The sequence below is a fragment of the Macaca mulatta genome, chromosome 3, assembly GCF_049350105.2.
Source record: "Macaca mulatta isolate MMU2019108-1 chromosome 3, T2T-MMU8v2.0, whole genome shotgun sequence".
Classification (NCBI taxonomy): domain Eukaryota; kingdom Metazoa; phylum Chordata; class Mammalia; order Primates; family Cercopithecidae; genus Macaca; species Macaca mulatta.
The window spans coordinates 190,058,341-190,073,577 of NC_133408.1; the positions used below are offsets into that span (position 1 = coordinate 190,058,341).

The window sequence follows — 15,237 nt, forward strand, 5'->3', positions numbered from 1 at the left end:
TGCATGTGTCTTTATAGTAGCATGATTTATAATCCTTTGGGTATATACCCAGTAATGGGATGGCTGGGTCAAATGGTATTTCTAGTTCTAGATCCTTGAGGAATCGCCACACTGTCTTCCACAATGGTTGAACTAGTTTACAGTCCCACCAACAGTGTAAAAGTGTTCCTATTTCTCCACATCCTCTCCAGCACCTGTTGTTTTCTGACTTTTTACTGATTGCCATTCTAACTGGTGTGAGATGGTATCTCATTGTGGTTTTGATTTGCGTTTCTCTGATGGTGAGTGATGATGAGCATTTTTTCATGTGTCTGTTGGCTGTATAAATGTCTTCTTTTGAGAAGTGTCTGTTCATATCCTTTGCCCACGTTTTGATGGGGTTGTCTGTTTTTTTCTTGTAAATTTGTTTGAGTTCTTTGTAGGTTCTGGATATTAGCCCTTTGTCTGATGAGTAGATTGCAAAAATTTTCTCCCATTCTGTAGGTTGCCTGTTGACTCTGATGGTAGTTTCCTTTGCTGTGCAGAAGTGCTTCAGCTCAATTAGATCCCATTAATCAATTTTGGCTTTTGTTGTTGTTGCTTTTGGTGTTTTAGACATGAAGTCCTTGCCCATGCCTATGTCCTGAATGGTATTACCTAGGTTTTCTTCTAGGGTTTTTATGGTTTTAGGTCTAACATTTAAGTCTCTAATCCATCTTGAATTAATTTTCGTATAAGGAGTAAGGAAAGGGTCCAGTTTCAGCTTTCTACTTATGGCTAGCCAATTTTCCCAGCACCATTTATTAAATAGAGAATCTTTTCCCCATTTCTTGTTTTTGTCAGGTTTGTCAAAGATCAGATGGCTGTAGATGTGTGGTATTATTTCTGTGGGCTCTGTTTTGTTCCATTGGTCTATATTTCTGTTTTGGTACCAGTACCATGCTGTTTTGGTTACTGTAGCTTAGTAGTATAGTTTGAAGTCAAGTAGCATGATGCCTCCAGCTTTGATCTTTTGGCTTAGGATTGTCTTGGCAATGTGGGCTCCTTTTTGGTTCCATATGAACTTTAAAGTAGTTTTTTCCAATTCTATGAAGAAAGTCATTGTTAGCTTAATGGGGATGGCATTGAATCTATAAATTACCTGGGGCAGTATAGCCATTTTCACGATATTGATTCTTCCTATCTATGAGCATGGTATGTTCTTCCATTTGTTTATGTCCTCGTTTATTTCACTGAGCAGTGGCTTCTAATTCTCCTTGAAGAGGACCTTCACATCCCTTGTAAGTTGGATTCCTAGGTATTTTACTCTCTTTGAAGCAATTGCGAATGGGAGTTCATTCATGATTTGGCTCTCTGTTTGTCTGTTATTGGTGTATAAGAATGCTTGTGATTTTTGCACATTGATTTTGTATCCTGAGACTTTGCCAAAGTTGCTTATCAGCTTAAAGAGATTTTGGGCTGAGACGATGGGGTTTTCTAAATATACAATCATATCATCTGCAAACAGGGACAATTTGACTTCTTCTTTTCCTAACTGAATACCGTTTATTTCTTTCTCTTGCCTGATTGCCCCAGCCAGAACTTCCAACACTAAGTTGAATAGGAGTGGTGAGAGAGGGCATCACTGTCTTGTGCCAGATTTCAAAGGGAATGCTTCCAGTTTTTGCCCATTCAGTATGATATTGGCTGTGGGTTTTCATAAATAGCTCTTATTATTTTGATATACATTCCATCAATACCAAATTTATTGAGAGTTTTTAGCAGGAAGGGCTGTTGAATTTTGTCAAAGGCCTTTTCTGCATCTATGGAGATAATCATGTGGTCTTTGTCTTTGGTTCTGTTTATATGCTGGATTACGTTTATTGATTTGTGTATGTTGAACCAGCCTTGCATCCCAGGGATGAAGCCCACTTGATCATGGTGGATAAGCTTTTTGATTTGCTGCTGGATTCGGTTTGCCAGTATTTTATTGAGGATTTTTGCATCGATGTTCATCAGGGATATTGGTCTAAAATTCTCTTTTTTTGCTGTGTCTCTGTCAGGCTTTGGTATCAGGATGATGTTGGCCTCATAAAGTGAGTTAGGGAGGATTCCTTCTTTTTCTATTGATTGGAATAGTTTCAGAAGGAATGGTACCAGCTCCTCTTTGTACCTCTGGTAGAATTCGGCTGTGAATCCATCTGGTCCTGGAATTTTTTTGGTTGGTAGTCTATTAATTATTGCCTCAGTTTCAGAGCCTGCCATTGGTCTATTCAGGGATTCAACTTCTTCCTGGTTTAGTCTTGGGAGAGTGTATGTGTCCAGGAAATTATCCATTTCTTCTAGGTTTTCTAGTTTATTTGCATAGAGGTGTTTATAGTATTCTCTGATGCTAGTTTGTATTTCTGTGGGGCTGTGGTGATATCCTCTTCATCTTTTTTTATTGCATCTATTTGATTCTTCTCTCTTTTCTTCTTTATTAGTCTTGCTAGCAGTCTGTCAATTTTGTTGATCTTTTCAAAAAACCAGCTGCTGGATTCATTGATGTTTTTGAAGGGTTTTTTTGTGTCTCTATCTCCTTCAGTTCTGCTCTGATCTAGTTATTTCTTGCCTTCTGCTAGCTTTTGAATGTGTTTGCTCTTTCTTCTCTAGTTCTTTTAGTTGTGATGTTAGGGTGTCAATTTTAGATCATTCCTACTTTCTCTTGTGGGCATTTAGTGCTATAAATTTCCCTCTACACACTGCTTTAAATGTGTCCCAGAGATTGTGGTATGTTGTATCTTTGTTCTCATTGGTTTCAAAGAACATCTTTATTTCTGCCTTCATTTCATTACGTACCCAGTAGTTATTCAGGAGTAGGTTGTTCAGTTTCCATGTAGTTGAGTGGTTTTGATTGAGTTTCTTAGTCCTGAGTTCTAGTTTGATTGCACTGTGGTCGGAGAGACAGTTTGTTATAATTTCTGTTCTTTTACATTTGCTAAGGATAGCTTTACTTCCAACCATGTGGTCAATTTTGAAATGTGTGATGTGGTGCTGAGAAGAATGTATATTCTGTTGCTTTGGGGCGGAGAGTTCTGTAGATGTCTATTAGGTCCACTTGGTGCAGAGTTGAGTTCAATTCCCGGATATCCTTGTTAACTTTCTGTTTCATTGATCTGTCTAATGTTGACAGTGGTGTGTTAAAGTCTCCCATTATTATTGTATGGGAGTGTTGACAGTGGGGTGTTAAAGTCTCCCATTATTATTTTATGGGAGTCTAAGTCTCTTTGTAAGTCTCTAAGGACTTGCTTTATGAATATGCTCCTGTATCGGTTGCATATATATTTAGGATAGTTATCTCTTCTTGTTGAATTGATCGCTTTACCATTATGTAATGTCCTTTGTCTCTTTTGATCTTTAATGGTTTAAAGTTCGTTTTATCAGAGACTAGGATTGCAACCCCTGCCTTTTTTTGTTTTCCATTTGCTTGGTAGATCTTCCTCCATCCCTTTATTTTGAACGTATGTGTGTCTCTGCATGTGAGATGGGTCTCCTGAATACAGCAAACTGCTGGGTCTTGACTCTTTATCCAATTTGCCAGTCTGTGTCTTTTAATTGGACCGTTTAGTCCACTTACATTTAAGATTAATATTGTTATGTGTGAACTTGAGCCTATCATTATGATATTAGCTGGTTATTTTGCTCGTTAGTTGATGCAGTTTCTTCCTAACATCGGTGGTCTTTACATTTTGGCATGTTTTTGCCATGGCTGGTACCGGTTGTTTCTTTCCATGTTTAGTTTTTCCTTCTTTTTACTCTTTTTTCTCTACACTTCTCTTCTCGCTTCATTTCATTCATTTGATCTTCAATCACTGATACTCTTTTTCCAGTTGATCAAGTCATTTACTGAAGCTTGTGCATTTGTCACATAGTTCTTGTGTCATGGTTTTCATCTCTATCAGTTCATTTATGGACTTCTCTGCATTGCTTATTCTAGTTATCCATTCTTCCCTTCTTTTTTCAAGATTTTTAGTTTCTTTGTGCTGGGTACATACTTCCTCCTTTAGCTCTGAGAAGTTTGATCAACTGAGGCCTTCTCTCAACTCGTCAAAGTCATTGTCCATCCAGCTTTGTTCCATTGCTGGCGATGAGCTGCATTCCTTTGGAGGGGGTGATGCAGGCAATTTAGAGATACCAAATCTAAACCTACTCTAATTCCTTTAATTACTGAAAAAGAATCAGCTGGGCGCAGTGGCTCACGCCTGTAATCCCAAAACTTTGGGAGGCCAAGGAAGGTGGATCATGAGGTCAGAAGATCAAGACCATCCTGGCTAACACAGTCCCCAAGGTCTATTGTATCATTCTTATGCCTTTGTGTCCTCATAGTTTAGCTCCCACATATCAGGGAGAACATATGATATTTGGTTTTCCATTCCTGAATTACTTCACTTAGAATAATAGTCTCAAATCTCATCCAGGTTACTGAAAATTGTGTTATTTCATTCTTTTTATGGCTTTGTAGTATTCCATCACATACACACACACACACACACATACACACACACACACACACACACACACACACACACACACTACAGTTTCTTTATCCACTCTTTGATTAATGGGAATTTGGATTGGTTCCATGATTTTGCTGTTGTGAGCTGTGCTACTATAAACATGCATGTGCAAGTATCTTTTTTGAATAATGACTTCTTTTCCTTCTTTTTTGAATATCCAGTAGTGAGATTGCTGGATCAAATGGTAGTTCTACTTTTATTTCTTTAAGGAATCTCCATGCTGTTTTCCATGGTGACTGTATTTGTTTACATTCCCACCAGCAGTGTAGAAGTGTTCCCTGTTCACCGCATCCACACCAACATCTACTGTTTTTTGATTGTTGGATTATGGCCATTCTTGCAGGAGTAAGGTGGTATTGCATAGTGGTTTTGATTTGCATTTCCCTGATCATTAGTGATGTTGAGCATTTTTTCATATGTTTGTTGGCCATTTGTATATCTTCTTTTGAGAATTGTCTGTTCATGTCCTTAGCCCACTTTTAGATGGGATTGTTTTTTTTCTTACTGATTTGTTTTTGTTGTAGATTCTTAATATTAGTCCTTTGTCAGTTGTGTAGATTATTAAGATTTTCTCCCACTCTGTGGGTTGTCTGTTTACTCTGCTGACTGTTTCTTTTGCCATGCAAAAGCTCTTTAGTTTAATTAGGTCCCAGTTATTTATCTTTGTTTTTATTGCATTTGCTTTTGGGTCATGAAATCCTTGCCTAAGCCAATGTCTACAAGGGCTTCTCCAATGTTATCTTCTAGAATTTTTATAGTTTTAGGTCTTAGGCTTAAGTCCTTACTCCATCTTGAGTTGATTTTTCTATAAGGTGAGAGATGAGGATCCAGTTTCATTCTCCCACATGTGGCTGTCAATTACCCCAGCAACATTTGTTGAAAAGGGTGTCCTTTCCTCCACTTTATGTTTTTGTTTGCTTTGTTGAAGATCAGTTGGCTATAAGTATTTGGGTTTATTTCTGGATTCTCTATTCTGTTCCATTGGTGTATGTGCCTATAAAACAGTAATCACACTGTTTTATAGTTTGAAATTAGGTAGCATGATGCATTCAGATTTGTTCTTTTTGTTGAGTCATGCTTTGGCTATGTGGGCCCCTTTTTGGTTCCATATGACGTTTAGAATTGTTTTTTCTAATCCCGTGAAGAATGATGGTGGTATTTTGATGGGGATTGCGCTGACTTTGTTGATGGCTTTTGGCAGTATGGTCATTTTCACAATATTGATTCTACCCATCCATGAGCATGGGATTTGTTTTCATTAGTGTCGTCTATGATGTCTTTCAGAAGTGTTTTGTAATTTTCCTTGTAGAGGTGTTTCAGCTCCTTGGTTAGGCATATTCCTAAGAATTTTATTTTATTTTATTTTATTTATTTTTTCAGTTATTGTAAAAAAAAAAAGGTTGAGTTCTTGATTTGATTCTCTGCTTGGTTGCTGTTGGTGTATAGAAGAGCTACTGATTTGTGTACATTAATCTTATATCCAGAACCTTTGCTGAATTCTTTTATCAGTTCTAGGAGCTTTCTGGAGGAGTCCTTAGGATATTCAAGGTTAACAATCATTTCATCAGCAAACAGTGACAATTTGACTTTCTCTTTACTGATTGGGTGCCCTTTATTTCTTTCTCTTGTCTGATTGTTCTGGCTAGGACTTCTAGTACTATGTTGAAGAGGAGCAGTGAGAGTGGGCATCCTTGTCTTGTTCTAGTTCTCAGGGAGAATGCTTTCAGCTTTTCCCTATTCGGTATTATGTTGGCTGTGGGTTTGTCATAGATGGATTTTATTACATTAAGCTATGTCCCTTGTATGCTGATTTTGCTAAGAGTTTTAATCATAAAAGGATGCTGGATTTTGTCAAATGCTTTTTCTGCATCTATTGAGATGATCATGTGATTTTTGTTTTTAATTCTGTTTATGTGGTATAACACATTTATTGACTTGCATATGTTAAACCATCCCTGCATCCCTGGTATGAAACCTACTTGATCATGGTGGATTATCTTTTTGATATGTTGGATTCAGTCAGCTAGTATTTTGTTAAGGATTTTAGCATCAGTGTTCATCAAGGATATCAGTCTGTAGTTTTCTTTTTTGGTTGTGTCCTTTCCTGGTTTTGGTATTAGTGTGATGTTGGCTTCATAAAATGAATTAGGGAGGGTTCCTTCTTTCTCTATCTTGTGGAACTGCATCAAAAAGATGGGTACCAATTCTTCTTTGAATGTGTGGTAGAATTCTGCTGTGAATCTGTCTGGTCCTGCACTTTGTTGTTGTTGCTGTTGTGTGTTTGGGAGAGGAGGGTCTCCCTTTCCCACTTCTGCAATTGGAGCACTCACAGAATTTGGGGTATCTCCCAGGTCCTGCAGGAGCAGTCTGCTTCCTTTGGGGGGTCCTCGCAGGGTTGCTGGCTTATTCTTACAGTTGATCTGCAGCTAAAATTCACAATGCGAGCTTCCGCAAGCTGTTCTGTCCAGAACCGCAATCTGGTCCTGCCCCCCATCTGCTATGATGATCTAATTGTCTCCCACTTCGGAAAGTTTCAAAATGATTTTTCTAGGCCGGGCGCGGTGGCTCATGCCTGTAATCCCTGCACTTTGGGAGGCTGAGGCGGGCGGATCACGAGGTCAGGAGTTTGAGACCAGCCTGGCCAACATAGTGAAACCCTGCCTCCACTAAAAATACAAAAAAATTAGCTGGATGCAGTGGCGGGTACCTGTAATCTCAGCTACTTGGGAGGCCAAGGCAGGAGAATCGCTTGAACCCAGGAGGGGAAAGTTGCAGTGAGCCGAGATCACGCCACTGCACTCCAGCCCGGGTGTCAGTGTAAGACTCCATCTCAAAAATAAATACATAAATACATAAATACATAAATAAAAATTTTAAAAAAGATTTTTTCTGTCTCTCTCTCATCTTTGGCTTCTCAGTATGGGATAAAGGGAAAAGTCCACAGAAAAATGCGGAGCCTTCTCCATGGACTCTCCAATCTAAGGCTTGCTCCCAGCTCACCTTCTGAGGAAAGTGTGGATCATTTCCTTTGCCCTCCCCTGATCTGTTTAACACATGATGTCAATGAAAATTTACAATCATGGCTAGAGAGTAACCAAGGACAGGCTGTAGAGTGCATGGTTAAGAGTGAGCATGGTAGAGTCACACTTCAACTCAAATATTTTTATCATTCTAAAATCAAATCTTCATAACAGTCAATTCAAAGAAGTCCAGCTTCTGTTCTCATTTCTGCTCCCTCATTCCCTCCCTCTGTACACAGATAACCATTTTCCTTCTTTGTTACTCTTTCTTGCTTTCTTCTTTAATTTCTTCCTTTCTTCCACCTTTCTTTTTTCTTCTTTCCCTTCCTTCTTTCTTTCCTTGCTTGTTTTCAAAGTATTTATCTTTCTATTGTCATCTTTACATTTATATATCTATATGAAAATATATAACATATAAATATAATAAATATACACGCAAAATTGTATTTTGTGCCCTTTACTAGGCAAATGATAGTTTTCCTTACATTATTTTATTCAACTCATAATTGAATAAAATACTTAGCAATATATCCTGGAGATGATTTTACAACTCTGTATAGAGATAGTCTTCACTACTTTTTACAACTAAGTACTTCATTGCATGGATGTATCTAAGCTCATCCTACCAGTCTCTTATTCATGGTAATTGGGATCAGTTTTGTCTTTTGCTTTTTTAAGTAGTACTCTTCCAAGGAGACTTTTGCATAGTTCTTTCTATGCTTTTGCCAGTGTATTTTTGGGCATATTCTTAAATTTGATAATGTTGTGTCAAAGGGTAAATCCTTCTCTATTTGCCCCCATAGAGATGAACTCTTTCGCTTTCCCTTCAGTGTCTGAGAGTTTCTGTCTTCCCTATACTTTTGCCAAGAAAGTAGGCTGTCAAACTTTAGGAGTTTTGCCAAATCTATACATGAGAAACATTCTCTGGAATCTATCCTTTTTCCAAGGACTCTTGGTTCTGGTTATTGGGTAATAAACAAAGATTTGGGCACTTGATGTGCTCATTGCTAGAAGGTGTCACTTTTTCTAAGCCTTAGCAGACAGAGCTGGGAAAGCTATGCGTGCATATTTACCTATGCAAATCCACATACTTACGTTGATTTCTGTATCTCTCTATCTACATCCTTTTAAAAAGCAGTAAGTTCTAGTCTCATTTATAACTTGTTTGTGCAACATTATTTGCAATATACATACTACTTTGTTCAATCCTGTTGTCACTGATAGAGTTGTCCAGGTTCTTGAAGTGTTGAACAAAGAATTGAACAAAATGCACAAAGTAACAAAAGAATGAAGCAATGAAAGACAAAGCAAGGAACTAACAAAAGCACGGATTTATTGAAGACGATTTACAGCGTGGGAGTGAGCTCCAGCAATCAGTTCAAGAATCTCCTTGTTACAATGCTCCCCAGTGTTTTCACATAGCCAGAATAACTTGGTAACACCTCTAGGTGCCATTTATTTATTTATTTATTTATGACTGAATCTTGCTCTATTGCCAGGGCTGGAGTACAATGGTATGCTCTCGGCTCACTGCAACCTCTGCCTCCCAAGTTCAAGTGATGCTCCTGCCTCAGCCTCCTGAGAAACTGGGATTACAGGCCGCATACCACCATGCCTACCTAGGTGCCCTTTAGAGGTCTCCAATTGATTACACCTTATGAAGGATTGGCCTGTGACCAATCAGAGGATAAAGTGGAAACTTATGTCTTGTTATCACAGGAGCAAGGATGTGGCCTTTATGCTGCCTAATCTTGCCAGAACTGTCCGCACCTGCTGGTTTTTTGCGTGTGCCTTAACCCTTGGTTACCTTAATTCCCTATTCTCCTGTCTTATTTCCTGCTGAGAGACATGATCCCCATAAATCTTTATAGGAGGCAGAGGGACTGAAGATCAGTTTTCTGTAGCTGCCTCAATAGGTCATGGGCGTTGTCCCTGCCTATTGAGAATCCTGGCTCTTTGTCCCTAGGCAGTTAGGTCGGTGTCCGTGGGTTGCAGTGAACCTTGTACTTGGTCATAAAAGGTGCAGCTAGCTTGATCCAGTTGTGACAGTTGAGTATTTTTGACTTGATTTCGGATTTTGTTCCAAAACTGACTGAAACCCTTGCCCAAGTTTCTGTGAGGGAGCAAAAATCAATTAACATTTTACACCAGGGAAAATTGGTAGGTATTTACTTATCTTTTGGCTTTCTTTTAAACAGGTACTTCAGGTCTTCCACAAGTCCACAGGTATAGTGGCAGGAGGGAGCCTCCAGTTCCAGGTCCAGAGCTTCAGATATTGCAGGCTTAACCCTGGAAAGATGTATCCAACAATCTAACCCTAGTACTTTGACCATGGAAGGCATGGCCAACACAATTGAAAACAGTCCTTTCCATTTGGGTTGTAATTGTTGAGCAGGTGACCCTTCCATGTTTTAACAAGTACCTTATCTCCTGGCCTGACCTTGGTTTGCTGGTTAGTTGCTGGTACAGGGAACCTCTGAGTTCCAAACTTTTGTAAAGCCTGCTGAAGTTGTCCCAGGTTAACTACGTATTTTACTAAACCAGCTGCTTCTGGATCAATCATTAGATCATTAGTTTAAAATAGCCTCACTAAAACATTTCATATGGGCTCACATTAATTTTTGCTCTTGGGGAATTACAAATTCTTAAGAGGGATATGGGCAATACGCTGATCCAAGTTTCTGTTGTTTCCTGATGTAGCTTAGCTAATGCCCGTTTTAGAGTTTGATTAGCCCTTTCTACTTTCTTGGAGGATTGAGGCCTCCATGCTGAATACAAATAGTATTTGATTCCAAGAGCCTTAGTTATATGAAAGTTATTTGGGAGTTATAAATAATCATTGAGTTATTTGGGAGACAAAAGAAGGCTGTGATCACTTTGGAGGCTTTGGGGTAACCCAAACTGGGGAATATTTCCTTCCAGAGAAACTTTATAACCTCATTAGCCTTCTCTGTTCTGGTAGGGTAAGCTTCAACCCAGCTAGTAAAGGTGTCCATTCATAGTAACAAAAATTTGTATCCTTTACAACCTGGCATGTGGATTAAGTCCAGTTGCCAGTCTTCCCCTGGGTAAGTTCCCCTTCTCTGGACTGGTCCTATTAGAGGAGGCATTTTGTTTCCTGGGTTGTTGAATGCACACAGTGAGCTGGTTTGTCAGATCTGCTTAACCACTGAACCTAAGTTAGGCCCAAAGAAGAACCTGTTTACCAGACCAGAGTGGCATCTCTTCCCATATGGAAAAAGTCATGAAGATTTTTATAATTCTCCATTGGGCTGTTTGAGAGAGATACACTTTTTATCCCATATACCACCAGGATCCTTGTTTTTGTCCCCCTTGCTCCTTTATTAACTGTTTTTCCTGTGGTATGTATTCAGGTTCTATTGGGGAATCATAGAAAGGAAGCAGTGCTAGGATTTGTTGAGATTGCAGCCTGAACTGCTGCTTTGGCTTCCCCATCTGCCTTTTTGTTTCCTTGTGCTACAGGGGTTAAGTCCTTTTGGCGCCCCCTACAATGGATTATAATTATGATGCAGGGTTTTTGCTCCTTAGCTCAGCTAGGTCTGGGTCCTTGTCTCACAACTAGGAAGAATTAGGAACACAGATACCAGAGAGTGGCTGGAGTAGAATTTATTAAACAAAAGGAAAACTCCCAGCAAAGAGAGTGGTCCCGAAAGCAGGTTGCCATTGCACCCTTCGCAGTTGAATACCCAGGCTTAAGGTGCAAATTCCTGGCAGCTCCATCCCATCCTTCCAGTGTGCACGTGGGCCCTTAGACTGAGTCACTCCAAATTGATTTATTTCCCTTACTGCGCATGTATTAAGGAATGTAATTTTCCACTGCTGGTGTGTTTAGGCAAGCCCCCTGTGCAAGTTTCCTCAAATGTACAAAACATCTGGTATAAGCACTTGTGGGGCAGGTTGGAGGTTCTCTGGGGACCTTTCCCTTACTGTCTGCCTAAAGCAAGCTGGCTAATTCCTTTCAGCTATGGCCTCTGGCAAGTATATTGCTTCCAGTAGTTGAAGAATTTCAGACCCATGCTTTATGGAGAAATGCTTATCAGTTAGTAGTCCTGTTTCTTTCCAAATTTCGGCATGAGCATGAACCTGATAACTGCATATTTAGAATCCATATATTATGTTAAGCTTTTTCCCTTTTCCCAATATCGGAGTTCAGGTAAGAGCAATAATTTCAGCTTTTTGTGCTACCCACGGGCAGAGGCTGAGCCTCAATAACGGTGTTATAATTTGGATTCTCTTTTAGGGTGCTAACTCCCAGGGAAATGTTAGTGCTGGAGTTCCAGGCATACTGTGAAAGGAGCCAGGAGTGTTAGAATGAGTGCCTCAGCTTAAAGGGGACACATTTGCATGATAGTAACAACTTGACAAAAGAAAAAGAAAAGTTTATAAAATAAATTAATTGTTGAGTATGGATATACAATCCCTGGTATGTTTCTGAAAACATTAGTCTTGCTTACAATAGGACTATATTTATGGAAAAGTTTAAAGGAATTAAATATTTAATGGATACAATTTGGGATACAGCATGAAAGTATTTCTTCTGATGGGAACAATAGTGCCATTAATTTCCTTGATGCCTGAAATTCTATAAACTTATTCATTATAGGCGTTATGAACTATCCTCATCTCATTTCAAATAAAACACAAATTTCCTAGCCTCATTTCAAATTTTAGGGAGAAGTTTATAAAGTAGCAGAAGAAATGAAGGTAATTTATCCACATAACTATCTTGGGGAAACAAAGGGTGTGACTAGATTAAGGAAGGCATGGAATGGAGTAGGGTCATTGGTCTATTTACCAATGTCACTGACTTCGACCTCTTAGGAGTTGTAACTGCAGCTTCTTACCTTTAGTCTTCCTTGCTAAAGGTCAGGGAAGAGTGGCCTTCAGGCTTCTTTGGTAAAGGAGAGGGGAGGAGAGAAGGGAGCATCAGTGTGAGATTCCCAGTGTACCGCCTACCTACGTGCCTCCCCACGCCCCCAATATGGAACCTGCTGCCTGGATTCCTCCTACTACTCTCCCTCAGCCCTTGATTCTGTCACATTTATTTTGGGTCCTTAGTTGCAAGACTGCCTTATTTTATCCATTATTTGTGACCTGTGCCTCGTCTTATCCCTCCAACGACACTGAGCTTGTCTCTTCTCAACAGTGTTCTCAGCACTGTACACATGGAAGGGGCACCATGATGAACTGTACCGCTGAGTTGAGATGAGATCAAATGGGAAGGGCAGGGAGGGAAGGGCTGACAGTTTCCCCTCTGTGAGAAAGCAAGGCTGCTGTCGCACTGACTGCTGCAGCAAGCAACATGCTCTGGAGGTCCCTTTTTATGTCGGACTCCATGGCCTCAGTTTCCTTTATGAGTTTATACTCACTGACAAAGGCAGGTGGTGTAAGGTAAGAAGTGCTGGTCTGGAGCATGGTCCCTCCTCCCTGGGGTGCCCCACAGTCTAGCCAAGACCCATTCCTGGACACATGGTCACCTGGGCCAGCTCTGTCACAGCCCAGTGTCCATCCACTTCCCATCACATCCTCTACATCCAGGTTTTCTGACTGAAGCCTCAGACCCTCAGAGCCAGGCTCCCTCCTCCTTCCAGAGCCACCTCATTTATAGAAAAGCTGCCTCAGGTGACTGAGATGACACCAACTCTGCTACCATCTCCTTTCCCTTTGGGAACCAAGATACCTAAAGAGAGCTTGTGAGCTCTGGGCCTTTGGGTGTGGGAGACAAGACACCAACATCATGAATAAAAGCATAGAAAAGACAATGAAAGATGAATGGGACATTCTAGACAATTCTCTCAGGGGCTGTTTCAGGTTATAGGCTAACAGGTGGGCGTTCTCACGACAAAGCCCCTGGACAGATTCCACGATGTCCTAATCCCTGAACAAGGGGTCTTCTCTTTTCCCTAAAAATATCTGTATGTGGGCCAGGCGCAGTGGCTCACATCTGTAATCCCAGCACTTTGGGGAGCTGAGGTGGGGGGAACACGAGGTCAGGAGATCGAGATCATCCTGGCTAACACGGTGAAACCCTGTCTCTACTAAAAATACAAAAAATTAGTCGTGCGTGGTGATGGGTGCCTGTAGTCCCAGCTACTCGGGAGGCTGAGGCAGGAGAATGGCGTGAACCCGGAGGCAGAGCTTGTAGTGAGCTGAGATTGTGCCACTGCACTCCAGCCTGGGCAACAGAGTGAGACTCCGTCTCAAAAAAAAAAAAAAAAAGAAAAGAAAAGAAAAAGAAAAAAAAACTGTATGTTACAATTTTTTTGAATTTAAATTGCTTCTCTGGGGTTTGGAATTCATATATTGCCATGTTGCAGATGTGACGATAATAATTATCAACAGTGTCATCTTTATCCTCTTCTGAATTCTCTCTATGAAGCAATTTATCATCTTTAAAGTTCTCTTATCTCTATTGTTTTAGCATGCCCTCTAACATCCCTGTGATATCGTCTAAATAGATATTAAAATCTGCTTTTAAAATATTCAAAAACTGAGCATCACAGGATGTGTTAAAGCCATACAGTTGGTTATGAAGCCAGTATGTTCTTAATAAAAAATCCATTCTAAATAATATTTGCAATGAGGTATACTAAGGAGATAACACAAAACAAGATTGACAAGATGAACCCTTGCACTAAAACCAGCTGGATAATTATTTTGAAAATTCTTAAGTGATAGTTTTTCCAACAATAAATCTTAGAAGAATAGACTGGAGGCATTCTAAATAGGATAATTTCCATGGAAAATAACCTGGAGCTTTTAGCTGAGCCAAAATCAATAAGAACGAATGGTGCAAAAAACCTGTCACCAAAAAAGCCCCTTTAGCTCATGCTTTCTTAACAGAAGCCCTGGATCCAACAGGAAATAATATTCCCAACCCTCTGTAAGTTTAACAGAAACAAGATCAATTCTAGAGACTAGACTATAGGAAATATTGGCAATTTGGAGTGTTCAGTGGAGTGTAGCAAAGAATATGAAGGGAGTTTGTAAAATAATTATATATTATTATACAGTACATAGAAAATAGTGAATGAACTAAATAAAGACTTCAGAAAAAAGCTGCTTGGCAGTTATACAGATCTGAAGAAATTTGCTATCTGTTGATATGCAAAGCAGAAAACAGACAAATGGGTACATGTTTCAGAAATTTCTTCACCATGAAGGGAAATCTAAATAAGATATCCAAAGATGAAAGTGCGTAATGACAGCAAGAGAAGACTAGTGGTTGAAAACGGTACTTAGAAAGCTTGATAATTTTGCCATAAAGCTTGATGATTTCAACCACGAGTAAAACAGAAGTTAGAGTTCATGCAGGAGAGTGACATGAGGTGAGCTAATGTACCTTCCCATTTTACTAGTTGGGAATTCTGACTTTTGATCTCACTGTAGGTCATCTGCAGGATTGGGACCACATAAAAACTTCCATGCGGTTTTTGAGAGCAAATTTTTTAATCTGCCCCCTTCACCCTCAGAAGTATCTCCTCCAGGAATCTACTCCAGTGCTTACATTTCAAACTCTTGGGATTTAGGGTTTTATTAATCAAGACTCTGTAAAACCTGTGGTTTAGCACGCATGAAACTATTCACTAACACCTGAAGCATGGACATGGGAGGTGATGTGAGTATCAGGGAGAGAGAAACGGGCTTGAGAAAGTGCATGCACATGAGCAGGTCAGGGTTGA

At 39.8% G+C, this 15,237-nt stretch overlaps 1 long non-coding RNA gene across 1 annotated transcript in view; it reads right to left on the minus strand.

Annotated features, from left to right (window-relative positions):
- Nucleotides 1-8,853: 8,853 nt before the first annotated feature.
- Nucleotides 8,854-15,237, minus strand: part of LOC144340020 (uncharacterized) — a 33,221-nt gene continuing 26,837 nt past the window's right edge. Inside the window, exons 4-5 of the long non-coding RNA XR_013415713.1 lie at nt 12,400-12,446; nt 8,854-9,823 (exon numbers count right to left, since the gene is read on the minus strand). This is a non-coding gene — a long non-coding RNA (uncharacterized LOC144340020). The remainder of the gene's footprint in view (nt 9,824-12,399; nt 12,447-15,237) is intronic.